The sequence below is a fragment of the Aquarana catesbeiana genome, linkage group LG10, assembly GCF_042186555.1.
Source record: "Aquarana catesbeiana isolate 2022-GZ linkage group LG10, ASM4218655v1, whole genome shotgun sequence".
Lineage (NCBI taxonomy): Eukaryota > Metazoa > Chordata > Amphibia > Anura > Ranidae > Aquarana > Aquarana catesbeiana.
In genome coordinates, this window is record NC_133333.1 from 48,791,675 (window position 1) to 48,818,815 (window position 27,141).

At 42.0% G+C, this 27,141-nt stretch overlaps 1 protein-coding gene across 6 annotated transcripts in view; it reads right to left on the minus strand.

Annotated features, from left to right (window-relative positions):
- The window catches only part of SYT3 (synaptotagmin 3), a 372,879-nt gene that overhangs the window by 229,327 nt on the left and 116,411 nt on the right, over nt 1-27,141 (minus strand). For 5 of the 6 annotated variants that reach the window (XM_073602152.1, XM_073602148.1, XM_073602153.1 and 2 more), the window contains exon 2: nt 1,795-2,013. The gene's annotated coding sequence lies outside the window, so the exon portion shown is untranslated. Of the gene's footprint in view, nt 1-1,782; nt 2,014-27,141 lie in introns of all 6 variants that reach the window. The other variant, XM_073602149.1, reaches the window with a different exon arrangement.

A 27,141-nucleotide genomic window follows, 5' to 3' on the forward strand; every position in this document is an offset into this window, starting at 1 on the left:
CCAGCGAATTAAATTCAAAATACTAACCACAACATAAAAAGCCATTCACAACTCTGCCCCGAGCTACATCACTAATCTTGTCTCCAAATATCACCCAAATCGTCCCCTCCACTCTTCTCAAGACCTCCTACTCTCAAGCTCTCTCATCTCCTCCTCCCATGCTCATCTCCAGGATTTCTCCAGAGCCTCTCCCATCCTCTGGAACTCGCTACCTCAACCTATCCGGCTATCCCCTACTCTTGCTACCTTCAGGCGATCCCTGAAAACTCATCTCTTCAGGAAAGCCCATCATGTCTCCAACTAATCTCAAACCACTTCCAACAGCTCATTCCCCACAGTTACAACCTTTTGTACCACCTGCCCCACCCTATTAGATTGTAAGCTCTTCTGAGCAGGGCCCTCTTAATCCTCTTGTATTTTATTGTATTGTAACTGTATTGTTTCCCTTTTATATTGTAAAGCGATGCGTAAACGGTTAGCGCTATATAAATCCTGTATAATAATATAATAATAATGTAAATTGAAGCACAAAACTGCTGCTAAAAGGTCCAGATAAGTCATTATTACAATAAAAGTAAGGGTGGACAATTCAAGGAGTAGCCAACACATTTCTGGGGTCCAAAAAAATGCCCCCTTCACCAGGGCTTGATTGAAATCAATGAATGGGCTTGAAGTTACCAGATCTTTAATGGTATTTTTTCCAGTGTGATTTATAGCACAGATCATGTTGGCAGCTGATTTGGTAGCCATATTCAATCAAGTCCTGATGAAAGGGGTAGTTTTAGACCCAAGAAACGCATTTGATACTCTTTGGATTGTCCCCCTAATTTTTACTGGAGTAAAGTTGTATCTGGACCTTTTAGCAGTTGTGCGGCACTTCAATTTCCATTTCTGCCCACGCATTGGTGGTCAGCCTAGATAAGGGATCATCTTGCCATTGCTCGAGGAACCCATGGCAACCTCAGGAGGAACTCTAGTTGAGAAAGGATGATTTGGGAGGTTCCTTATATTACATAGTTTTAGTGAAGCTAAAGCATGGTCAGAATGTAACATAAGACCAAAACGTCTTTTTTTGTTTTTTATAGAGTAATGAAGCATTATCAACCCTCTCAGTTTTACTTGCTATCTGTCCCCTCTGGAGAGATTCATCCTCTCTACTTGGACTGAAAGTGAGGGAAAAAAAATCTTAAATTTTAAGTTGTCATTGAAAAGTGGAAAGATCATCCAATGGTGACATTAGATTACCTTCACGTTGAAGTGATTTCCTCTTCCTTCCTGACGTGTCTACAGGACAGGAATGATAAGAAAGCTCCCCAATGGGATAGAGACCCCAGAAAAACATAACAGGGGTTTTTACTCATACACTAAGCATGCTGGTGGAAATTCCTACTTCATTGGCTGCACACTTTTAAATCACCAGGTCATCAGGCAATGTTTAGAATGACAGCCACAGAGACTGCTACTTTAAAACCAGTCAGTGGTGGCAGGTGTAATATTTGTAAGGGACAGGTTCCCTTTAAAGCATAAAGTCTGTTACAAGCAATGAGCACTGAAGGAAATGCACCTTTTCTGCATTTTTCCCTTTTTCCAACAAATGTCTCTCCCAATGTAATTATCATAGCTTTGAAGAAAGAAAACTAGTTTAGTGCCATGTGCCCTTTAAACCATCTTCCAACAGATTGGATTGCTCACAGCTGCATTTAATAACGGCAGTGATGAACACAAGAGAGTTTCCCAAATAAATGAAATTGTTGACAGAAAAATACATCACATCCTACTTACTCTGCCTCTCACCTTTTCTGAAACTTTCACATCATTTTCAGGCTCTTGTCGTCTTGTAGTAGCGTCTTTGAACTGAGAAACATGCCAGTGGCTTTGTAGTCTTCTCATGAGATCTTCCTGACTTCCAAGCCTTTTGGCAAATGATTGGAATTGGCTCATTGATTGATGGGTGGCCAAGATTTACATTGTTAAAGTGGCATTCCCCTTGCAGCCGATCCCTGAAGAGTCAAGCTGCAAGAGAGATCAAATAAAATGACTGTTCTCAGATGAACACGGAGATCCAAATAAACAATAGAGAAGGATTTTGTTGGAACAAACATTTCTGTTTTACGGTATCTGAGATTTGACAATTTGCAAGGATAATTGTAAGGTAGTTCTGACAAAATGTGTCTATTTTGGAACAAAACTGACAAGGATGCTTTGTCAATGTATCATTTTATCGCCCCTCATTTCTAAGCACCAGCATATAAGAAGGAAACTAAGGCATTTCAGAAAGGATGTCCTTAAAGAAAGTCGAAGGAAGTAAACACAATTGTTATAAAAGGTCAAGCTCCAGGCTAACTTTTTTTTAACATAAATATCCCCTAGGTCGGTGATGGAGAACCTTGGCACCCCTGATGTTTTAGAACTACATTTCCCATGATGCTCATGCACTCTGCAGTGTAGTTGAGCATCATGGGAAATGTAGTTCCAAAACATCTGGGGTGCCAAAGTTCACCATCACTGCCCTAGGTGCTGTAAAAATGTAGTAGTCCTTTAATCCAGAGCTGTCCCCTGCAGTACCTCTTTTGACCACAAGTAGTACCCAGTCTTCTAGGTTGAATGACATTCATTGTCACTCAACTTGGGGCACTGGGGGTGGTCACAACAGCTCCTATTATTCACAATTTACTGTGCAGAGAGTGGCACTGATGTTACCACGTCACTCTTTGCATCTATAAAGGGCCACCCAGCCTGCAGAAGGGGCAAAAATTACAAGGTCTCTGAGGTGTCATAGAATAAAATCATCTAAAGGTGGAGTGTTATATATCATAGTTCAAAGGACTCTAGAGGAGGTATCATCCCCAAAAACAAGCCTTACATAAAATATTAAAAATTAATACTCCATTGGAGGTATATTTAAAGTCCCCAATTTTTCATGTTTGTATGTATACCTGTGGAGTCACATGGTTAGCCTAAAGACTTTGGAAAAGAGAAGTATAAAAATAAATTTAAAACAGAGGGGGTGGATAGCATTACACACACACATACCTTTAAGTGCTATAAATTCCCAAATATATATCAACTAAATGTGTCATAGGGTATAGCACTCAAACTTAACATACATACATTTTTATAAATATACAAAATTAATGTATTGCTAAAAAATGAACAAAAACATCCAGAGGATAACAATTTAGGTCTGGACACTGCATATTAATACACTGTAAATGTCCCATTTCAAAGAAAATAGTATAAAAAGGGAGGGGGAGAAGTGGAGACCAACCAGGGATATATGGGGAACCCTACACTCTGTATCACATCCTAATCAATAGTGTATGGAGAAAGGAAGAAAGCCTCAAGGATATTGTGGATACAGAGAGAGATAAATGAGGGTAAACCCATGAATAAAAAATCTGTATATTTTATTGGTACAAAGGTATTAATAAACAATACAAAATTATCTTGTACAAAAATCACCTAAAAAGAGTGTACAAAATAAACTGCAGGAAATGAAACAGCCACTGAGCTGGAAATGCACCACAGATCAAAATGTAAAGTTCGACTAGTGGGGCATATATGCCAAAGAACCCAACATGTTTCGGAGAGCAAAGAGAGGGATTTTTAAATTATGTATATTTCCTTCTTCAGGAGTAAAAAACAGACACGCTGCTTCATTTCTATTGAAAGAAAAAACATATATAATAGATAATGTATGTATTAATATGTATTAATAACAAACCAGTTGGTTTATGGCAACAGAATGGTACATGTAGGGTAAATAAAGGTAGTCTATACTTACATAACAGTATTTGTGTTTTTATTTTACACACCAGCAGACAGAGCATTGGGACTTGGATATTGCTTGGCCGTATTTTCAAAGTATATCTGTATTTAGAGAGAAAAACACTCTCATAAAGTTGAAAATGAAGGCTAGGAAATCCGAACTAAGTCGGTATAACCAGGATCAGTGGATGCACCCGGGCGGTCCAACAATGCTCACAGGAATATCGCTAATGGATTGGGACGGACATCTAAAAAAAATATAAAGATAGTAGATGGCAATAAGACTACATGCACTGAAGGTGTGGGGTTAAGTGAGCCAGAAAGACATCACTGCCCCAAAGTAAAAATAAGCTAGTAGCGGTGCAGGGGATAAATAACAATAAGTATAATATAAATACCTGCAGTGAGCATGTAGGTCAGTGTCCACAAAGATCCCCGGCGTTTACTGGCTGTGTAGCAATGACTGCTTACACAGTCAGGCATATATACGCCCAGGGATCGAAAGGGGACCAATCAGGGCCATGGTATTTGGGTAGTAGGATGCGCAGTGACGCCGGACGCCGCGTCGGCCGGAGGATTCCCATTGGAGACGTACGTGGGTCTGGATTCAGCAGCACAGGTGTTATGGGGAGACATCAGTTGACAATCCTCAGCACCTGTGCCTGTCTGTCCCTCTCTCCCTCCTCCTACTACCCAAATACCATGGCCCTGATTGGTCCCCTTTCAATCCCTGGGCGTATATATGTCTGACTGTGTAAGCAGTCATTGCTACACAGCCAGTAAACGCCGGGGATCTTTGTGGACACTGACCTACATGCTCACCGCAGGTATTTATATTATACTTATTGTTATTTATCCCCTGCACCGCTACTAGCTTATTTTTACTTTGGGGCAGTGATGTCTTTCTGGCTCACTTAACCCCACACCTTCAGTGCATGTAGTCTTATTGCCATCTACGATCTGTATATTTTTTTTAGATGTCCGTCCCCATCCATTAGGGATATCACCGTGAGCATTGTTGGACCGCCCGGGTGCATCCACTGATCCTGGTCATACCGACTTAGTTCGGATTTCCTAGCCTTCATTTTCAACTTTATGAGAGTGTTTTTCTCTCTAAATACGGATATACTTTGAAAATACGGCCAAGCAATATCCAAGTCCCGACGCTCTGTCTGCTGGTGTGTAAAATAAAAACACAAATACTGTTATGTAAGTATAGACTACCTTTATTTACCCTACATGTACCATTCTGTTGCCATAAACCAACTGGTTTGTTATTAATACATATTAATACATACATTATCTATTATATATGTTTTTTCTTTCAATAGAAATGAAGCAGCGTGTCTGTTTTTTACTCCTGAAGAAGGAAATATACATAATTTAAAAATCCCTCTCTTTGCTCTCCGAAACATGTTGGGTTCTTTGGCATATATGCCCCACTAGTTGAACTTTACGTTTTTGATCTGTGGTGCATTTCCAGCTCAGTGGCTGTTTCATTTCCTGCAGTTTATATTGTACACTCTTTTTAGGTGATTTTTGTACAAGATAATTTTGTATTGTTTATTAATACTTTTGTACCAATAAAATATACAGATTTTTTATTCATGGGTATACCCTCATTTATCTCTCTCTGTATCCACAATATCCTTGGGGCTTTCTTCCTTTCTACATACATTTCAAAGAAAAGGTCAATGGGTTTCATAGATCTTGATCCACTTCTTCAAGACCAACGTGAAAGGCGTTCATGATATTCATTCATTCATAGTAATCATTACAGATGTAATTCAGTGGTCTTTAAATTAATCCAAAAAAAAAAAAATAACAAGCGATTAACAAGTCAAATATTATTTTGGCAACCAGTAGACAATGCTCAACGTATTTCCCATAAGAAATTTAGATTATAAACTATTCCAAAATATGGTTACATAGTTAGTCAGGTTGAAAAAAGACACAAGTCCATCTAGTTCAACCATAAAAAATAAAGAAAGAAAATAAAAAATATCATACAATCCCATATACCCAATCCTATACCCCCCCCCCCCGAAAAGCAATATATTGACACCTACACTATATTGTCAAAAGTATTATCGGGTCGAGGTCAGTCAAGTCCCTCCACCCCAAATTCGCTCATCCATGTATTTATGGACCTTGCTTTGTGCACTGGTGCGCAGTCATGTTGCGCAGTCAACAGGAAGGGGGCATTTCCAAACTGTTCCTATAAAGTTGGGAGCATGAATTTGTCCAAAATGTATTGATGTGCTGATGTCTTAAGAGTTCCCTTCACTGGAACTAAGGGGCCAAACCCAACCCCTGAAACACAACCCCACACCATAATCCCCCCTCCACCAAATGATTTGGACCAGTGCACAAAGCAAGGTCCATAAAGACATGGATGAGCGTGTTTGGGGTGGAGGAACTTGACTGGCCTGCACAGAGTCCTGACCTCAACCGATAGAACACCTTTGGGATGAATTAGAGCTGAGACTGTGAGCCAGGCCTTCTGGTCCAACATCAGTGCCTGACCTCATAAATGCGCTTCTAGAAGAATGGTCAAAGTTGAAGTTGTTATAACCGCAAAGGCTGGGCCAACTCATTATTTAACCCTACAGACCAAGGTTGGCCATACACGGTCGAATTTCGAAAGAATTTTCTTTTAAAAATTAGAAAATTTGTGCGTTTTGTGATCCGCCACCATTGATTTCAAAATTCGACCAACCAAGCCTTCAATTTCACCTCATGTTGCTACAGAAAAGAATTTTCATGGCTGGGAATCTTATTTTCTTTCCAGGAATTTTCTTTTCTTGCACATGCGCATTTCTTTTTCGATTACATTTCTCGCACAATTCTTCCATCATCGATTAGAAAATCGTTTGTTTTTCAAAAAATTTCCAATATGTCCGATTACTCAAATTCGATGGCCGCACGAAAATCGGCTGTTGCTGCAGCCCACTAATGGTGCGAAATATGAACGAAAATTCTTGCTGTGGGGGCAGCCGGCAGAAGGGAGGAGCCAAGAGCGCAGGCGTGGTACCCGAAAAAGAGAAGGATCTGGGCTGCTCTGTGCAACACCACTGCACAGAGCAGGTAAGTATAACATGTTTGTTATTTTATTTTTTTTTAACCATTTCAATACAGGGCATTTTCACCCCCTTCCTGCCCAGACCAATTTTCAGCTTTCAGCGCTGTTACATTTGAATGACAATTGCGTAGTCATGCTACCATGTACCCACATAAAATTTTGATAGTTTTTTCCCCACAAATAGAGCTTTCTTCTGGTGGTATTTGATCACCTCTGTGTGTTTTTTTTGTGTGCGATAAACAAAAAAAGTGTGACAATTTTGAACACAATGTTTTTTACTTTTTGCTATAATAAATATCCCATTAAAAAAAAAAAAAATTTCCTCAGTTAAGCCGATATGTATTCTTCTACATATTTTTGGTAAAAAAAAAAAATCGCAATAAGCATATATTGATTGGTTTGCGCAAAAGTTATAGCATCTACAAAACAGGGGATAAATTTATGGCATTTTTATTTTTTTTTTAGTAGTAATGGTGGCGATCTGCGATTTTTATCATGACTGCGATATTGCGGCGGACACTTCGGACACTTGACACTATTTTGGGACCATTCACATTCATACAGCGATCAGAGCTATAAAAAAGATGCACTGATTACTTTGTAAATGTGACTGGCAGGGAAGGGGTTAACACTAGGGGGCGAGGAAGGGGCTAAATGTGCATCCTAGGGGGTGATTCTAACTGTAGGGGGTGGAGACTCACAAGGGGAGGAGACCGATCGGTGTTCCTCTGTACTGGGAACACACCATCGGTCTCCTCTCCTCTGACAGGACATAGATCTGTGTGTTTACACACACAGATCCACGGTCCTGCTGTGTTCACGGGCAATCACGGACGCCGGGCACGCGCATCGGGTGCCTAGTGACGCGGAGGGTGCGCGCCCCCTAGAGGCTCAGAAAGTAAAAGACGTCATATGACGGCGGCCTGGAGGGACAAAGGGTTCTTGCCGCCGTCATATGACTATGCGCGGTAGGAAAGTGGTTAAAGGCAAAAGTCAGGTAAAGTCAATGACGGTCTTTCGGTTTTGACAGGTTATATGAATATCTAAAACATTTTCAAAGGGATATGGTTTCCCATATAAAGGAAGGGTGTTTTTAGCTAGTATTATTTTTGATATATTAATATTAAGTTTATCCTAAAGCCATTTGTATAATTGCTTACTTAGAATACCAAAAGTTTAGGATCTGATCCCAGAGCTCTTTAGGTTCTCCTTGCAGTGGATATACACTGTGTATATATGTTAAGACACTACAAGTGCCCGACGTGTGTGATAGTGCTGGACAGAAAGTGAAAATATGATGACATTTGGTTCTGATGGATTTGTTTTAAGTGATTTTTTTTTCCTTCAAAAAAGCGGTTCTGTGATTAAAATATAATATAGGTCGACCCTGTTCTGTCTTAGGCTGCTACCTCTCATAACGACAAAAGCAAGGAGCACTTGCCAAATGGAAAACTCTTGGTTGTATACAAAGGAGCTCCTAGTACAAAAGTTCATTTCACTTGAAGGACTTTTTGAATCGTTTAATTTTTAAGAGCAGTGGTCTCCAAACTGTGGCCCTTTGCTTGCCTTTATTTGGCAATTGGGGCACTATTCCGCCAACTGACACCAATGATGGGGCACCATTTTCCCCACTGACACCATCAATGGGGCACTATTTATTTCCCTGATACCAATAATGGGGCACGATTCCTCCCTTTAAACCGACAAAAAACTGCTGTAACTGCATTGTGGCGAGGCACTGATGCCGGGACATTTTCTACTTCCACTGGCCACAGTCCAGCCCTCCTAAAGCCTGAAGGACAGTAAACTAGCCCTTTGCTTAGAAAGTTTGGAGACCCTGGTTAAGAACAAACATTAAATGCAGCCAATGTCTTTTGGTGGGAAAAAGCCACCCCCTTCCTCAGGCTTGAGAAATGTTAATAAAATCACGACAGAATGCACTAAGGGACCTGTGTTAAGGCTTGATAAAGACTTGAAGGCAGGTGCAGCATGGCCTTCATTGAGCAGGTGCTGCTGTGCTACTATACTACTGTAGTGGGATCTTTACAAGAACAGTCTTCCTTGAGAGATTGAGAGTTTTCACAGAGGTTGCAGCTATCCTGCAACTTCTGATGGACCACTGACAGCCATCTTGGTCTGGGATCTGGGCTCTGAGGAAGGGAGTGAGTCTCCCAAAACGCATCAGCTTTAAGATCGGATGGTCCAATAATGGGACGTTTCATCCATGGCTGAAGCATCTATGTTACATGCCTGCAGTTTTTATATGTTTGTGAGTATCCATTTGGCTGTGGCGTTATAATAAATAGTTTGGTGGTAATGCACGAGGAGCTTGTGCCCTTGTGTGTGTTTTTTGCAGTTTACTTAAGATTTCACGATCTTGTACCTGAGGAAGAATTATGCACCTAAGCGTCCTTAAAAGCATCTTGTGTTGAGAGCTGGAGAGTTTTTGTGGATTTAGGATGTGCTGTATCTGTGGAGCATTACTTTCCTTTTCTTAGGCTTTTTTCCTCTGTTTTCACCTGGTGATCTTGCCAATTACATACCTCTTGTATTAGAGTGTCCCCACTCTGGATGAAGATGCACAGGGGGCACAGCAGACAGCAGAATTTTCAGTCTGGGGGGAGGGGAGTGTTAGTGTATTTAAATCTGTGAGTACATCTAACAAAATTGAAGTCAAACTCCAGATCACATGCTTTAAGCAGTTACAGCTGTTTTTTTTTTTTGTGGCATAAAGGTTTTACAATAAATAAAAGCTGACCATTGTAAGCACCTCTGTCAGTGTTAAATGGTTTGTCTCTTCCCTGCAAACTAATACATCTGGAAGAGAACGTGTTCTTTTGAAAAACAACAGACTCGCTGACTACATCATCAGATGAAAATAGAAGAAAGAAAGCCTAAAAATTCTAATGCAGCCATCACATCTAAGAATTGGTAAGCTGCAATATAATAAATGTTTGCTGTTGGGTTTAATACCGCTTTAATCTACAATAACCCTAGAGAGTGATATTTTACAATATATTACCCAATGCTTTAAACAAAATGCACATATTGTATATTTCACGGCTGTTTAGTATCGGATAAGCTTTACAATGTCAAATAGGTCATAAAAATGTAATTCCTTAAAGTATCCTTTCTCAACCTCTTTTGAACAGAATAACCCTAGGCAACTACTATATTTGACAAAATGATATTCCGTGATAACAATGAAATTAAGGAAACAGCAATATTGGCAAAAAAAGAAGCGTAGACAGTGAGACAGTGAAATTTCAATGTGGTCAGTAGAAAAATGTTCCATAAGGCAGACCAAAGATTATATGATTTTCTTTCCTGCAACCATGGGCTACAGGAAAGAAAATCGCTCAATTCCTCCATCAACACAGTCAGTGTGTCTCCCGGCAGGGATGTGCCGGGAGAACACAATAATAACTGCTGGCGACTATAGCAGCAGGCAGTAATCACATGCTAAAAATCCGACAGGCTGGTTGTACCCAAGTCAATCGATGGATCGACTTGGGTACAATCAGGCTCCCCATACAGGGATCGAATCTTGGCCAATCCCTGCTGAACCTGTTGAGATTCAAATTTTCTATGGCCGGCTTATGGCCTTGTTCACACGGGTTTAAGAAGCACTGCACATAGACTCGTGCGGTGTCCAGTTCTGCACACATCTGTATTCAGCATAAAAACAAATGAATAAGGACATTCAGATAGGTGCATTAAGGACCATTATGCAGAGCTGTGTTTGCAGCATAACAAAAAAATAAATAAATAAAAAAATAGAACAGAGAACAGAGATGTGTCAGTGGCTGTACAGACCTTGTATTATTACTGCAGGTACATGTGCAAACGCACTTAAACACGTGTAAATGCACCTAAGCATGTGTAAATGTAATGTAAGCACTTCTAAACAAAACTGATGTTAATGTGTCTAAATGCAAATATGTTTAAACGTGTTAAAATTCAATGGATATGAATCATTCTTAACGCATCTAAATGTGCCAGCAAATTAAGGTGAGAAGGAGACCTAACATTGATGGTCTGTGAAGTGTCCACTTTACAAGAGTGGTCAAAGAAGAAGAGGCCCTGTAGACTGTTTAGTGGGAATAATGCCCTTCACAATGGTGATCAGTGGGAGGAATGTTCCTTACATTGCTGGTCAGTAGGAAAGAACGCCCCTTACATTGGTGGCCAGTGGGAAGAACCCCCCCCCCTTACAATGGTGGCCAGTGGGAAGAATGCCCCTTACATTGGTGGCCAGTGGGAAGACCCCCCCCCCTTACAATGGTGGCCAGAGGGAAGAATGCCCCTTACATTGGTGGTCAGTGGGAAGAAACCCCCCCCTTACATTGGTGGCCAGTGGGAAGAACGCCCCTTACATTTCTGGCCATTGGGAAGAACGTCCCCTACATTGGTGGTCAGTTGGTGGAACGCTCCTTACATTGGTAAGCAGTGAGAATAGTACCCCTTACATTGGTGGCCACTGGAAAGAAGTCCCTTTATATTGGTGGGTAGTGGGAATAGCGCCCCTTACAGAGGTGGCCATTGTGAAGAAAGCCCCTTACATTGGGGGCCACTGGGAAGAACTCCCCTTATATACTGTAGGTGGCCAGTGGTAAGAATGCCCCTTACATTGGTGGGCAGGGCACCCCTTGTATTGGTGGGCATTGGGAAGAATGCTCCTTACATTGGTGGTCAGCAGGAAGAATGCTCCTTGCAATGGTGGTCAGTGAGAAAAGGGTCTAATTAGACTGGTGATACTGCTTAGCCTGTTAACATACATTGTACAGCACAACAGGGGATGAAAGCACTAAATAATAATAGTATTAATAATAATATTTATACATTTGCAATAGATAAGACAACTGTAAGAAGGGTAATCAACTCTACGTTAGCTGTTCACTCACCTTATAAATAGATGACATTTACTACCTGTCAAAGCTTTGATCCCATATGTGATAATAATACGTGTGCTCGTTTTCATTCTATTCCAATAGCAATTGTCTTTGCCAGAATATTTCAACATAATTGAATATTATCATTAAAGACATAAGCAAATAGCAAAAAGAGCCTTGGCTTTAAAATAATTTATTATTCTTATTGCCAGGCCTTATTACATCTGCAACTTTCTCATGTCTTTAAAGCTAGCATCCAATTATCTTAAAATATTCTGGCAAAGACAATTGCTATTGGAATGAAATGAAAATAAGCACATGAATTATTACCATAAATATAATAAAAGTTTTGACAGGTAGAAAATGTCATCTAGTTGAAAGAGGAGTGAACAGCAGATGTAAAGCTAATTATCACCATCATCTCGCCCATTGCAAATGTATATATAGAACTTAAGTGCATTTATACAAAGTTTTAATGCACTTAAAGGGCAACTCTATCCAAAATTGACTTTCAGTTTATTTCCCAGCGTGAGGAATTTTGTCAATCTTTATTCTGAAAGAAGACACCAGAGCGTTTGCTTGCTTAGTCTGGTCACTAGGGAAGCTATTACAAATAAATACTTAAACACTGGGCCACCAATATATTTAATAGCTGTTTTTTACTGACTCCAAATCTGATATCCTTGAAATAATGGAAGTTCACTCATGGTTTGCAACAGTCCTGGGTGTGGTGAACCACTTGGATCAGTGGGTCAAAATATCTACCTATAAATTCAAGTGGTTCTGCTGAAAGGTGTGCTTTATTAATTTTACAGAGATTTTGCCTTACTTCCTGTTCCAGCAATAATGGTATTGTCAGCACAGGAAGGAAAAATGTCTCCGACAGATCTTTATTTTAGCTGTGCGACTTCAAAGCTGAAGTTTAGATATGGCAACTTCTTCCATAGTAAAGACTGAACCAATGCAAGTATGTATGTGATGTACTGTACAGTCATCTTGAAAGTATTTACAGCGCTTCACTTTTTCCACATTTTGTTATGTTAAAACCTTATTCCAAAATGGATTCAATTCATTATTTCCCTCAAAATACTACAAACAATACCCCATAATGACAACGTGAAGTTTGTTTGAAATATTTGCAAGTGTATTAAGAATAAAAAAACAAGAAAAATACATGTACATAAGTATGCACAGCCTTTGCCATGACACTCAAAATTGAGCTCAGGTGCATCCTGTTTCCACTGATAATCCTTGAGATGTTTCTACAACTTAATTGAAGTCCACCTGTAGTAAATTCAGTTGATTGGACATGATTTGGAAAGGCACACAACTGTCTATAAAAGGTTCCACAGTTAGCAGTGCATGTCAAAACACAAACCAAGCCATGAAGTTCAAGGAATTGTCTGTAGACCTCCGAGACAGGATTGTATGGAGGCACAGATCTGAGGAAGGGTAAAGAAAAATGTCTGCAGCATTAAAGTGAGAGCAAAGTGACCTCCATCATCCATAAATTTGGAACCACCAGGACTCTTCCTAGAGTAGGCTGCCCTGTCAAACAGAGCGATTGGGGCAGAAGGGCCCTAGTAAGGGAGGTGACCAAGAACTTGATGGTCAGTCTGACAGAGCTCCAGCATTTCTCTGTGGAGAGAGGAGAACCTTCCAAAAGAACAACCATCTTTGCAGCACTCCACCAATCAGGCCTGTATAGTAGAGTGGCCAGATGGAAGCCACTTCTCAGTAAAAGGCATATGACAACCCACCTGGAGTTTGCCAAAAGGCACCTGAAGGACTCAGACCATGAAAAGCAAAATTCTCCAGTCTGATGAAACAAAGATTGAACTCTTTGGCCTAAATGACAAGCGTCATGTCTGGAGGAAACCAGGCACCGCTCATCACCTGGCCAATACCATCCCTACAGTGAAGAATGGTGGTGTTAGCATCATGTTGTGGGGATGTTTTTCAGCGGCAGGAGAAGGAAGGGAGTACTTGGATATAAAAAATATACCAAGAGAGTAACTCCAAAGGGAACCACACAGCAGTGTAATAATCACAAAAATAGAAAATATTTATTAATAAGATTTCCACAAAAAAGCAACATTCACCACACCACAGTAAAAATCATTAAAGACAAGCTTGCATTACCCACTATCATATCAACAGTCAGCCATATGCAGGGATGAGGCACTTAATTGCAAGAAATGATGGCCAAGGAATTGCTCAAACTAGCTAGACCAATGTTTTGGACACATCAAAAAAAGTCCTTGTAAACAATGAGGGAAACCAACCCGTCCCTTTTGTGTGGACTGCTTGTTGATTAAACAGATGCCTGCAGGCGCTTAATGGAAGACGAAGGATCAGATCAACTAGCATGTGCAAAGGCTGACAGGGGAAAAGAGGCAAGGTGGACTACCTGTTGATGTTACAGCCTGATATGTTAAAGTGAGGGGACATCCAATCAATCTTGGAAGCAGCAGTGCAGTGGAGGATGAAAAGAACAGGAACTGAGTCCCTGGAACAAGCTCACACAAAGCCATGCTGATGCTCCTTTCTCACTGACAAATCTGTTCATGGATCAGGATCAAGGGAAAGATGAATGCAGCAATGTATAGAGACATCCTTGATGAAAACCTGCTCCAGAGCGCTTTGGACTTCAGACTAGGGCGAAGATTCATCTTCAAACAGGAAAACGACCCTAAGCATACAGCCAAGATAACAAAGGAGTAGCTACGGGACAACTCTGTGAATGGCCTTGAGTGGCCCAGCCGGAGCCCAGACTTGAACCCGATTGAACATCTCTGGAGAGATTTGAAAATGGCTGTACACCGACACTCCGCATCCAATCTAATAGAGCTTGAGAGGTCCTGCGAAGAATGGGAGAAACTGACCAAAAATAGGTGTGCCAGGCTTGTAGCATCATGCTCAAAAAGACTTGAGGCAGTAATTGGTGCCTAAGTTGCTTCAAAAAAGTATTAAGCAAAGGCTGTGAATACTTATGTATATGTGATTTTTTTCGTTTTTTTATTTTTGATAAATTTGCAAGGAAATAAACAAACGTCTTTCACGTTGTCATTATGGGGTATTGTTTGTAGAATTTTGAGGAAAATAATGAATTGAATCCATTTTGGAATTAGGCTGTAACATAACAAAATGTGGAAAAAGTGAAATGCTATGAATACTTTCCGGGTGCAATGTACCTGTGAAAGCTGAAAATCACTGTAATAGGCACCACTACTCTAGTGACCTCCACTAGCTTCCGTGTCTAGTGCCAAGTGGTTGCCCCTGCTGCATTGTGAACACACTTGGAATGGGCACCATTCAGTGAGCACTTTGCATTTTCTCAATGAATGCAAAGCATTCTCTGATTGGACAAGTTGGAGAGGTGGGGCAGTAATGACGCGATCGTTACCTCGTCTGATCAAAAGAACACTTTGAATTTATTAAGAAAATGCTAAATTTTCTTTGAAAGGCACCCGTGCCAATTGGGTGACCTTCTGTGTACATCAAGAAGTGGGGCAACTGCTTGGCAAGGGACATGGAAGCTTGCGGCAATGGTTGTAGTAGTGGTGCCTACTACAGTGATTTCTAGCTGGATCCTACAGGTATGACACATACAGTGCCTTGCAAGAGTATTCACCTCCCCCCCCTTGGCTTTTTACCTATTTTGTTGCATTACAGCCTTTAGTTCAATGTTTTTTTTAATCTGAATTATATGTGATGGATCAGAACACAATAGTCTAAGTTGGTGAAGTAAAATTAGAAAAATATATACATAGAACTATTTTTCAGAAATAAGACTGATAATTGGCTGTCAGGTCACCTTGAGGCTAGGTGACAGATGAACACCGTTGGGATCAGGAGTGCACCACAAGGTAGTGGACCCTACGGCTGACTGCTGCGGATGGGAGTCCGGGTGGTAAGGAAGGCAGGGCCGCTGGAACACCAACACGGATCCCACTGGGGTTAGAGCGTAGGATTCCCTGGGGCGCGGAGTCTAAGAGCCAGCAGGTGTTCACCAGAGCCTCTAGTGGTGAGGATGGACTGGGCTGCAACTGGCTCCAGGTAGTGACCCCCAGGGTCCCCCAGCTCACACCCACAGTAGGCAACAGGAGGATAGGGATAGTAAAGGAATAAGCCAAGGTCAGGGCCACAAGCAGACAAGGACGACAGAGTTCACACCAAGGTTCAGGGTCACAGGCAAACAGGGATAGTCGGGGACATGCCAAAGGTCAGGGTCACGAACAGACAGGAATAGTTGAGAACACGCCAAGGTCGGTAACTGAAACAAATGTAGCGCACATGGCAGGCAGGAACAGGAAGCCAAAACACACAAAGGTTGATCAGCAGGGCTGACCTGCAGTGCAGAGGCTAATATAGAGTTCACTGATAGGAGCTGGGGTGGGGCCATGCTAGAGGAGAGTTAATAAAAGCAGTCAGGTGAGAGTCAGCTGGTCTTTAGAGATGAACACATCGAGACAGGTAAGCTGACAGACAAAACTCTCTTGCATAACCATGACATTGGCATGTGCTTATGTATTCACCCCCTTTGTTATGAAGCCCATAAAAAGCTCCGGTGCAACCAATTACCTTCAGAAGTCACATAATTAGTGAAATGATGTCCACCTGTGTGCAATCTAAGTGTCACATGATCTGTCATTATATATACACACCTTTTTGAAAGGCCCCAGAGGCTGCAACACCTAAGCAAGAGGCACCACTAACCAAACACTGCCATGAAGACCAAAGGAACTCTACAAACAAGTAAGGGACAATGTTGTTGGGAAGTACATGTCAGGGTTAGGTTATAAAAAAATATCCAAATCGTTGATGATCCCTAGGAGCACCATCAAATCTATCATAACCAAATGGAAAGAACATGGCACAACAGCAAACCTGCCAAGAGACGGCCTCGCACCAAAACTCACGGACCGGGCAAGGAGGGCATTAATCAGAGAGGCAGCACAGAGACCTAAGGTAACCCTGGAGGAGCTGCAGAGTTCCACAGCAGAGACTGGAGTATCTGTACATAGGACGACAAAAAGCCGTACGCTCCATAGAGTTGGGCTTTATGGCAGAGTGGCCAGAAGAAAGCAATTACTTTCAGCAAAAAAACAAAATGGCACATTTTGAGTTTGGGAAAAGGCATGTGGGAGACTCCCAAAATGTATGGAGGAAGGTGCTCTGGTCTGATGAGACTAAAATTGAACTTTTTGGCCATCAAAGAAAACGCTATGTCTAGCAGAAACCCAACACATCACATCACCCAAAGAACACCATCCCCACAGTGAAACATGGTGGTGGCAGCATCATGCTGTGGGGATGTTTTTCAGCAGTCAGGACTGGGAAACTGGTCAGAGGTGAGGGAAAGATAAATGGTGCTAAAAACAGGGATATTCTTGAGCAAAACCTGTACCATTCTGTGTGTGATTTGAGGCTAGGACGGAGGTTCACCTTCCAGCAGGACAATGACCCCAAACACACTGCTAAAGCAACACTTGAGTGGTTTAAGGGGAAACATGTAAATGTGTTGGAACGGCCTAGTCAAAGCCCAGACCTCAATTCAATAGAAAATCCGTGGTCAGACTTAAAGATTGCTGTTCACAAGCGCAAACCATCCAACTTGAAGGAGCTGGAGCAGTTTTGCAAGGAGGAATGGGCAAAAATCCCAGTGGTAAGATGTGGCAAGCTCATAGACTTATCCAAAGCGACTTGGAGCTGTGATAGCCGCAAAAGGTGGCTCTACAAAGTATTGAATTTAGGGGGGTGAATAGTTATGCACATTGACTTTTTCTGTTATTTTGTCCTATTTGTTGTTTGCTTCACAATAAAAAAAAAAAAAAAAAAATCTTCAAAGTTGTTCTGTAAATTAAATGATGCTAATCCTCAAACAATCCATGTTAATTCCAGGTTGTGGGGCAACAAAACACGAAAAATGCCAAGGGGGGTGAATACTTTTGCAAGGCACTGTACATGCATAAATTGGTAACTTATGTAGCACTAACTCTCGGTGGAGCTGCTGGTTTAAGCGGGCTTAACTTCACTCTCCTTCCCTCTGTTTTACCGGCCCCAGGTCTAGGGTTCCGTTGAGTTTACCTCTGGACGACACACGCACAAACACTTGAATACGTTTTCAATGCTTTATTAAACGATTCACTAAAGAAGTAGCAGGAAAGAGGCAGAAGGGAAACCGCAGAAGAAACTCAAATATCTTCTTATAGAATTCTTGACAAATGTCCTGGTAGAATTTGGATATTACAATGGAATGCGCCCCCCTCGTGGGACACACTCTTTGCTCGCCTGGATAGGCCTCTCTCAATTGCCTAGCAGCCAGTACGTAGCACGAACAAAAGTCCTTGCCACAGACTTGTTTGGGATAAACCTGTACGATCCTCTGCCACAGGATGTATCGGTTTTACGGTGAATGTCAGTCACAGTACTTGAACCTTTAAGCCAACCCGGCAACACTATGCTGTATAGTTACTTTTAGGATACGTCCTCCAACCGAGTCACCAGGCCCCTCTATAGACCAGCACGTGGCGTGATCTCTCCAAGACAGGTCCTCCCCTGGGATCTCCTCGGTTGTCCAGCTTCTTCCCTTCTGGATAGACAGCTCAGGACCATTCCTCGGCTGCTGTGGTAGGCCCCAGACAAGCTTCTGGGCCCAACCCTGCGCCGCAGCGGCGTGGGCCTCCGGAACAGAGGACCACGAGATTGCTCTCTAACGCATACCTGTCGGCCAGGAGGTGGCTGAAAACGAACCCCACAATATGGCGTCTGTCCCATAAAGCCCAGAATGCAACTCGGAGGACCACCTCCACCGAGTTGTCTCTGGGACAGAAGAGCACCCATACGCTTCAAAACGTTGCCCTTCCAACACTGGCCAGTGATAACAGCGACACCCACCGGTCAGTATGAAAACACACACAACGTCAGCCAAGCTGGAACAGAGGCAAACCTGACCTATTTAACGAACAAGTTACTAAATTTACCTAACATATGGTAGATCGCAAATCTACCAGTGCTACACTTATAACTTGGTAAATGTTGCCATACTCAAACTTCAGCTTTAATGCTCAAATCTCACTGGATGCACCTAAAAATAATTGTCACTTTTTGGTTAGTTTGTTTTGTGAATTGAGCCAATTATCCTAAAATGTATCTAAAGCAGAATTATACTCATCTCCACTCTACCGATGCAGCGTTCCACAGCTTTCTTACCAGCCGTTGATATCTTTAGCCAGTCTTCTATTGGTTACTGTTCTTTTGCAGTTTTCGTTGGCTGGGCCTAGATGATGTCATGTGCAGGAGTTAATTTACCTTGGCCGAAATTGTACACTAAGCAATCTCTTCTGTGTTTAAAAACTTGCCCGTTTACATTTTAGGGAGATTCACCCTCTCTATCTGTACTATTGATCATTGTCACCAGGAATGAAAGTGAGGAAAAACAGGAAAAGCAAGAAAATCTTCCAGGGGGGAACACCACCCTCCGCTTCTTTTAATTGTTATTTTTAATTTTTTAGATAGAGTTGGGAAGGAGTAGCCACTCTGTCAAGTTGTTTTTTGAGTCTGTGCCCCCACTGGATTGATTCACTCCTCTGCTTGAACTAAAAGCTGTTGTCATGTGAATGAAATCCCAAAATTCAGAGTTGTCCCCAGAACAAAAGGTGAGGGGAAATCTTCCGATGGGGACACCTGTTGCAGGGACAACTCTGTAGAGGGGAATTCCCTTTGAGTGATTTTTCTATTCTAGCTGCTGCATTTCTGGGACAGAAAATGAAGGGAAATCTTCCCAATGATCCATATATCTGAAGGAATAAAGATGGGTAGAGAAATTAAGGAAAAACATGTCCATATGTTTAAATAGCATTTTGTAAATGTGCTGTGATCTACCCCCAATAAAGGTTGTATACAGAATGCAGATGTAATGTAACAAAGGCTGCCCATTGCTTTATCTATGAGTGTGTTAGTGAAACGTGTTCGATTTAAATCTGCGGGAGACGTGGTTGTGACCTGTGTTTATTCTCCTGTAGGCTTCCCCATTGTTGCCTGTTAGCGGCACAACCTCAAGACAAACCATTAAGAATAAAAGATATAAATACAGAGAAAAGGACACTAAGTGATTCCAGGAAAGGGTAATTTAACAAGCGATTACAGTTTTGTGACTGGAGAGTGACATTTCATTTTCCCTGCTGTCTACAAAAGCTTTATATGGCAGTGACTGTATTCATTATTAACTGCTGCCTAATGGAATCCTGACTGCCGACAGTAGCCTCTAAAGGGTGATTATTTTCAGCCAGGACTAGAAAAACAAAGGGTCCCCAGCAACTGGCCTATAGACAGGGCATGCTCAGTGCAGAGCAATAGGCGGCATAAACTTTTTTAATAAAGTGTCGCTTCAGTAGTTTTTTTTTTAGTTTTGTACAGAGTGACTAAAGTATTTTTTATTGCCATTTGTGGCCTGAGATGGGCTCATTTTCTTAATTTTCTATCCTGGTAAATATATTGTCACTGGGACAGGAAGCGAGGGGAAACGGTAGACAGCAATAAAAGCTGAGATTTGTACCCTTTCACACTCCTTTAAAAGGTGGTCTTTTCATTTTTTTTTTTATTATGGAGCATTGGCTTCTTTTCCTGTCCCCTAGACGCAACAGGAAGTAAGAGTTAATTTTGCCATAATAATGTAAATACCCTCTTAGACAGTTGTCACCCTAAAGCAGACCTTCTACCTTGTGCAACACTAAACTTCTTTTTCTTGGCTTATTTATTTATTATCATTCAATTTTGGCCCACCCCCTAGAAGCAACAGAAAGTAAGAGTAAATTTCTCTATAATAATGTAAATACCCTCTTAGACAGTTGTCACCTTCAAACAGACCTTCACACTGAAACATACACCCCTCCGCAACACAAAAAAACAAAAAAACAAAATCTTTGCTTATTGATATTATTATTATTTATTATTATTATTCCATTTTGACCCACCCCTTGTCCTCCATTCTTGCCCAGGTAAGAATGATGTGCTACACGTCTGGTGTGGGGGTGGGGCAGTTGCTGAACCCAGAAGAGACAGCTGGTTCCCAAAGACATCGCGGGAGAAGGTGGAGTTGTAGAGAAGCAGATCACAGCAGGGCAGTGTTGAATTCATTAGGCATGTAAGTATGTGATTTGAGGACAACACAGCATTGGGTAAGGAGGAAAGAAAAAAAGGTTTTGGCTAGGAGGTACACTTTAAAGGACCACTATAGCAAAAAATATTCTGGAAACCGCATGATCATATTCAGCATATAAATTCCAAACAGTTCAGCAAAAGTGACAGGATGAATTCAAACATAAAAAAAAAAAATTATATAAAACACTACAGTATCTCACAAAAATGAGTACACCCCTCACATTTTTGTAAATATTTTATTATATTTTTTCATGTGACAACACTGAAGAAATTGACACATTGCTACAATGTAAAGTAGTGAGTGTACAACTTGTATAATAGTGTAAATTTGCTATCCCCTCAAAATAACTCAACACACAGCCATTAACGTCTAAACCACTGGCAACAAAAGTGAGTACACCTCTAAGTGAAAATGTCAGAACTGGGCCCAATTATCCATTTTACCTCCCCGGTCTCATGTGACTCATTAGTGTTACAAGGTCTCAGGTGTGAATGGGGAGCAGGTGTGTTAAATTTGGTGTGATCACTCTTACTCTCTTACAGGTCACTGGAAGTTCAACATGGCACCTCATGGCAAAGAACTCTCTGAGGATCTCAAAGAAAGAATTGCTGCTCTACATAAAGATGGCCTAGGCTATAAGAAAATTGCCAAGACCCTGAAACTGAGCTGCAGCACGGTGGCCAAGACCATACAGCGGTTTAACAGGACAGGTTCCACTCAGAACAGGTCTCACCATTGTCTACCAAAGAAGTTGAGTGCACGTGCTCAGCGTCATATCCAGAGGTTGTCTTTGGCCAATAGACGTATGTGTGCTGCCAGCATTGCTGCAGAGGTTGAAGGGGTGGGGGGTCAGCCTGTCAGTGCTCAGACCATACGCCGCACGCTGTATCAACTTGGTCTGCATGGCTGTCCTCCCAGAAGGAAACCTCTTCTAAAGATGATGCACAAGAAAGCCCGCAAACAATTTGCTGAAGACAAGTTGACTAAGGACATGGATTACCGGAACCATGTCCTGTGGTCTGATGAGATCAAGATAAACTTATTTGGTTCAGATGGTGTCAAGCCTGTGTGGCGGCAACCAGGTGAGGAGTACAAAGACAAGTGTGTCTTGCCTACAGTCAAGCATGGTGGTGGGAGTGTCATGGTCTGGGGCTGCATGAGTGCTGCCGGCACTGGGGAGCTACAGTTCATTGAGGTAACCATGAATGCAAACATGTACTGTGACATACTGAAGCAGAGCATGATCCTCTCCTTTTGCAGACTGGGCCGCAGGGCAGAATTCCAACATAACGACCTCAAACACACTGCCAAGATGACCACTGCCTTGCTAAAGGAGCTGAGGGTAAAGGTAATGGACTGGCCAAGCATGTGTCCAGACCTAAACCCTATTGAGCATCTGTGGGGCATCCTCGCACTGAAGGTGGAGGAGTGCAAGGTCTCTAACATCCACCAACTCTATGTCGTCATCATGGAGGAGTGGAAGATGACTCCAGGGGCAACCTGTGAAGCTCTGGTGAACTCCATGCCCAAGAGGGTTAAGGCAGTGCTGGAAAATAATGGTGGCCACACAAAATATTGACACTTTGGGCCCAATTTGGACATTTTCACTTAGAGGTGTACTCACTTTTGTTGCCAGCGGTTTAGACATAAATGGCTGTGTGTTTAGTTATTTTGAAGGGACAGCGAATTTACACAGTCATACAAGCTGTACACTCACTACTTTACATTGTAGCAAAGTGTAATTTCTTCAGTGTTGTCACATGAAAAGGTATAATAAAATATTTACAAAAATGTGAGGGGTGTACTCACTTGTGAGATACTGTATATACTAAAACTTAAAATGCCTTAGAAAATAAACCATAACATTACAGCATGAAGTGATCATAAATATTCAAGAAATATACAATAAACTTAATAAATTAACAGCTATGAAAGTTTCCACAGCCTTCCAACCAATCATTCAGTAGGAATTCTCCTACAATGTAAGAAATTGTAACAAACCAAAAAGCTTCTGAGAAGTCCAGAAGAAAGATGCAGAGAGCGAAGATAATGTAAACACATGGTGTTGGTGACGCCTTCATGCACAGGAAAATGTGAGAGAATCTGCATACAATAGGGTTTATTGGGATTTGTGCTATTTGTGCTTTTTGGAGGGAACACTTCTTAAAGCATCCCCCAATGGGCAGTTGTTTTAAATCAAGGTTCCACTGAATCCTAGGGATCCTCCAGACATTATTAAAGCAAAGCTCCACCCAAAAGGGAAAGCTCCACTTGTCTGCCTCTGCTCTGCTGCCACATCTGGCACCTTTTGGCATGGGAGTGGGTACCTGGTTTGATTGAAGAATCGGCTCAGGTGAAGACACCGCTGGATGCCTGGACAGGTAAGTGCACTAATATTAAAAGTCAGCAGCTACAGTATTTATAGCTGCTGACTTAATTTTTTTTTTTTTTGGGGGGGGGGGGGGCCAGGAGCTCCTCTTAAAGGGTTCCTTGAGCTGTAGCTGATTGATCTCCAATTCAATGGCGCCGTAGTTCCAGGTCCATCACCACTTAGCAGACCTAGCAGCATGACACCAATGATCTATTAACCACTATCTTCCGGGGTACAACAGCCCCGGAAGATTTTATCTCCTTCCTGACCAGAGCACTTTTTGCGATTCGGCACTGCGTCACTTTAACTGACAATTGCTCGGCCGTGCGATGTTGCACCCAAACAAAATTGACGTCTTTTTTTCCCACAAACAGAGCTTTCTTTTGGTGGTATCTGATCATCTCTGCGTTTATTTTTTGCGCTATAAACAAAAAAAGAACGACAATTTAAAAAAAAATGCATTATTTTTTACTTTTTGCTACAATAAATATCCCCCAAAAATACATAAAAAAACTTTTTTTCCTCAGTTTGGGGAGATATGTATTCTTCTACATACTTTTGGTAAAAAAAAAAAAAATCGAAATAAGCGTATATTGATTGTTTTGCGCAAAAGTTATAGCGTCTACAATATAGGGGATAGTTTTATGGCATTTTTATTATTAATTTTTTTTTTACTAGTAATGGCGGCGATATGCAAATTTTTTTCGGGACTGCGACATTATGGCGGACACATCAGACAGTTTTAACACATTTTTGGGACCATTGGCATTATTACAGCGATCAATGCTATAGAAAATGCATTGATTACTGTAACAATGTCACTGGCATTGAACGGGTTAACACTAGGGGGCAATCAAGGGGTTAATGTGTTCCCTAGTGTGTGTTCTAACTGAAGGGGGGAGTGGACAGTGCAGGGGAGATGACAGATCGCTGTTCATACTCTGCATGAACAGACAATCTGTCTGTTCTCCCCTCAGAACCGGAAACTGTGCGTTTACAGATCCCGTGTGCCCCGAGCGATCGTGGGAGCCCAGCGGTGATCGTGACCGCCAGGCACTTGCATCAGCTCGGGGGGCTAGTGGCCACAGGGCGAAGCAACGTTACACAATGTTGTTTCGCCCAGCCGTGCCATTCTGGCGCAGTGCAACTGGGGCGGATGGTCGGCAAGTGATTACGCTGGCTTTTTGGGTGACATTCCACTGTAAGGGCTGCACTCTTCCTACTGACCCCATTGTTCTCTATTGAACTGGTTTTAGTAACAGTTCGTGAGGCATGAACATTTTCTACGTGGTTTCTCTGGGGTGAAAAAGAATGAGAAAAGCTGGTTTAGGGGAGATGGAAGGTACTGGTTCTCAACCCCAAAGGAGAAGCTCCACTTGTCTGTCTCCTCCCCCCTCTGCTGCCACATCTGGCACCTTTTGGCTGGGGAGGAGGGAGTGGGTACCTGGTTTTGACAGGTACCCGCTCCCACTTCCAGCTCAGTTTGAACTAAGCCGAAAATTCACTTTACAGGTCCCAGAAGACTGCAGCTCACTCACAAAGCACAGCGCTCTTCATGTATGTGCAGTAGGGAACCAGCTTCACTGCCAGTTTCACTTAGTTAAGATGGCGGTGCCAGCACCTGATAGCCGATTGAAGAATCGGCTCTGGTGAAGACACCACTGGATGCCTGGACAAGTCAGCAGCTACAGTATTTATAGCTGCTGACTTTATTTTTTTGGGGGGAGCATGGAGCTCCTCTTTAAGGTTTCCTTGAGCTGTGACTGATTGACCTCCAATTCAATGGTGCTGTAGGTCCAGGTCCATCGCCACTTGCCAGAGCTAGCAGCATGACATCAATGATTTATTTAGCTGCCTTTTAGGGGGTAGACACACTTTTTGTCATATGTTTTACACATTTTTTCCATCAAGAAAATTATATCCAACGCTTCTAGTGCTGAAAGTGCATTAACAGTGTTTCAGCACCATGGAGAGCTATTGCCGGCAGATTTGCCTGCAGGTTCAATGCCTGTGTTTAAATCCTACTGTACATGTGAGATTTGACAGCTGTTGGCTGGCTGTTGCATTTGCCTGTTGCACATTTATTCTTTGGTAAATAGAATGAATATGACTGTGGAATTCCAGGCAAATGCCATCAAATCTCAGTAAAGGATTCACTGGGTAGATTTCCCAGTGAATCCTTAATTTAAGCTAAACTCCAGGCATAGAAACTTCCCCCGTCAATATATTCCTCAATAGCCACAAAGGATATAATTCCACTTTGTGTGCAAGTGCCATTGCAAAGCTATATCGAACCTTGTAATAGGAGCAGTGACATCATCACTGTGCTGTACATAGCATTTGCAGAGAGCAGGACTGTGGGAGGGGCCCAGCAGGCCCCACCCACTACAGGCTGCCTGCAGAAAACCTTAGAAGCTCTCCAGCGCTCTGCTTGTGCATTTTTTTCTTTATTACTTTCAACCTGTATCTGAGGGAACATCATTCACAAACAGGATAAATTTGCTGATGTCATAAAGTGTATTATGTACATACAAGGTGGGGAGGGCTACATACGGATTGTCTCTCTCTCTCTTTAAATACAGTGCCTTGCAAAAGTATTCACCCCCTTGGCATTTTTTCGTGTTTTGTTGCCTCACAACCTGGAATTAACATAGATTGTTTTAGGATTTGCATCATTTAATTTACAGAACATGCCCACAACTTTGAAGATATTTTTTTTTTAATTGTGAAGCAAACAACAAATAGGACAAAATAACAGAAAAAGTCAATGTGCATAACTATTCACCCCCCTAAAGTCAATACTTTGTAGAGGCACCTTTTGCGGCTATCACAGCTTCAAGTCGCTTTGAATAAGTCTCTATAAGCTTGCCACATCTTACCACTGGGATTTTTGCCCATTCCTCCTTGCAAAACTGCTCATTGTCCTGCTGGAAGGTGAACCTCAGCCCTAGCCTCAAATCACACAGAGTGGTACAGGTTTTGCTCGAGAACATCCCTGTATTTGGCACCATCCATCTTTCCCTCAACTCTGACCAGTTTCCCAGTCCTAACTGCTGAAAAACATCCCCACAGCATGATGCTGCCACCACCATGTTCCACTATGGGGATGGTGTTCTTTGGGTGATGTGATGTGTTGGGTTTGCGCCAGACATAGCGTTTTCTTTTATGGCCAAAAAGTTCAATTTTAGTCTCATCAGACCAGAGCACCTTCCTCCATATATTTTGGGAGTCTCCCACATGCCTTTTCGCAAACTCAAAACGTGCCATTTTGTTTTTTGCTGAAAGTAATGGCTTTCTTCTGCAAACTCTGCCATAAAGCCCAACTCTATGGAGCATACAGCTTATTGTCGTCCTATGTACAGATACTTCAGTCTCTGCTGTGGAACTCTGCAGCTCCTCCAGGGTTACCTTAGGTCTCTTTGATTAATGCCCTCCTTGCCCGGTCTGTGAATTTTGGTGTGCGGCCGTCTCTTGGCAGGTTTGCTGTTGTGCCATGTTCTTTCCATGTGGTTATGATAGATTTGATGGTGCTCCTAGGGATCATCAAAGATTTGGATATTATTTATAACCTAACCCTGACTTGTACTTCTCAGCAACATTGTACCTTACTTGTTTGGAGGTACATGGTCTTCATGGCAGTGTTTGGTTAGTGGTGCCTCTTGCTTAGGTGTTGCAGCCTCTGGGGCCTTTCAAAAAGGTGTGTATATGTAATGACAGATCATGTGACACTTAGATTGCACACAGGTGGACATCATTTCACTAATTATGTGACTTCTGAAGGTAATTGCAACCCACCAGAGCTTTTTATGGGCTTCATAACAAAGGGGGTGAATACATACACACGTCAATTATCAGTTTTTTA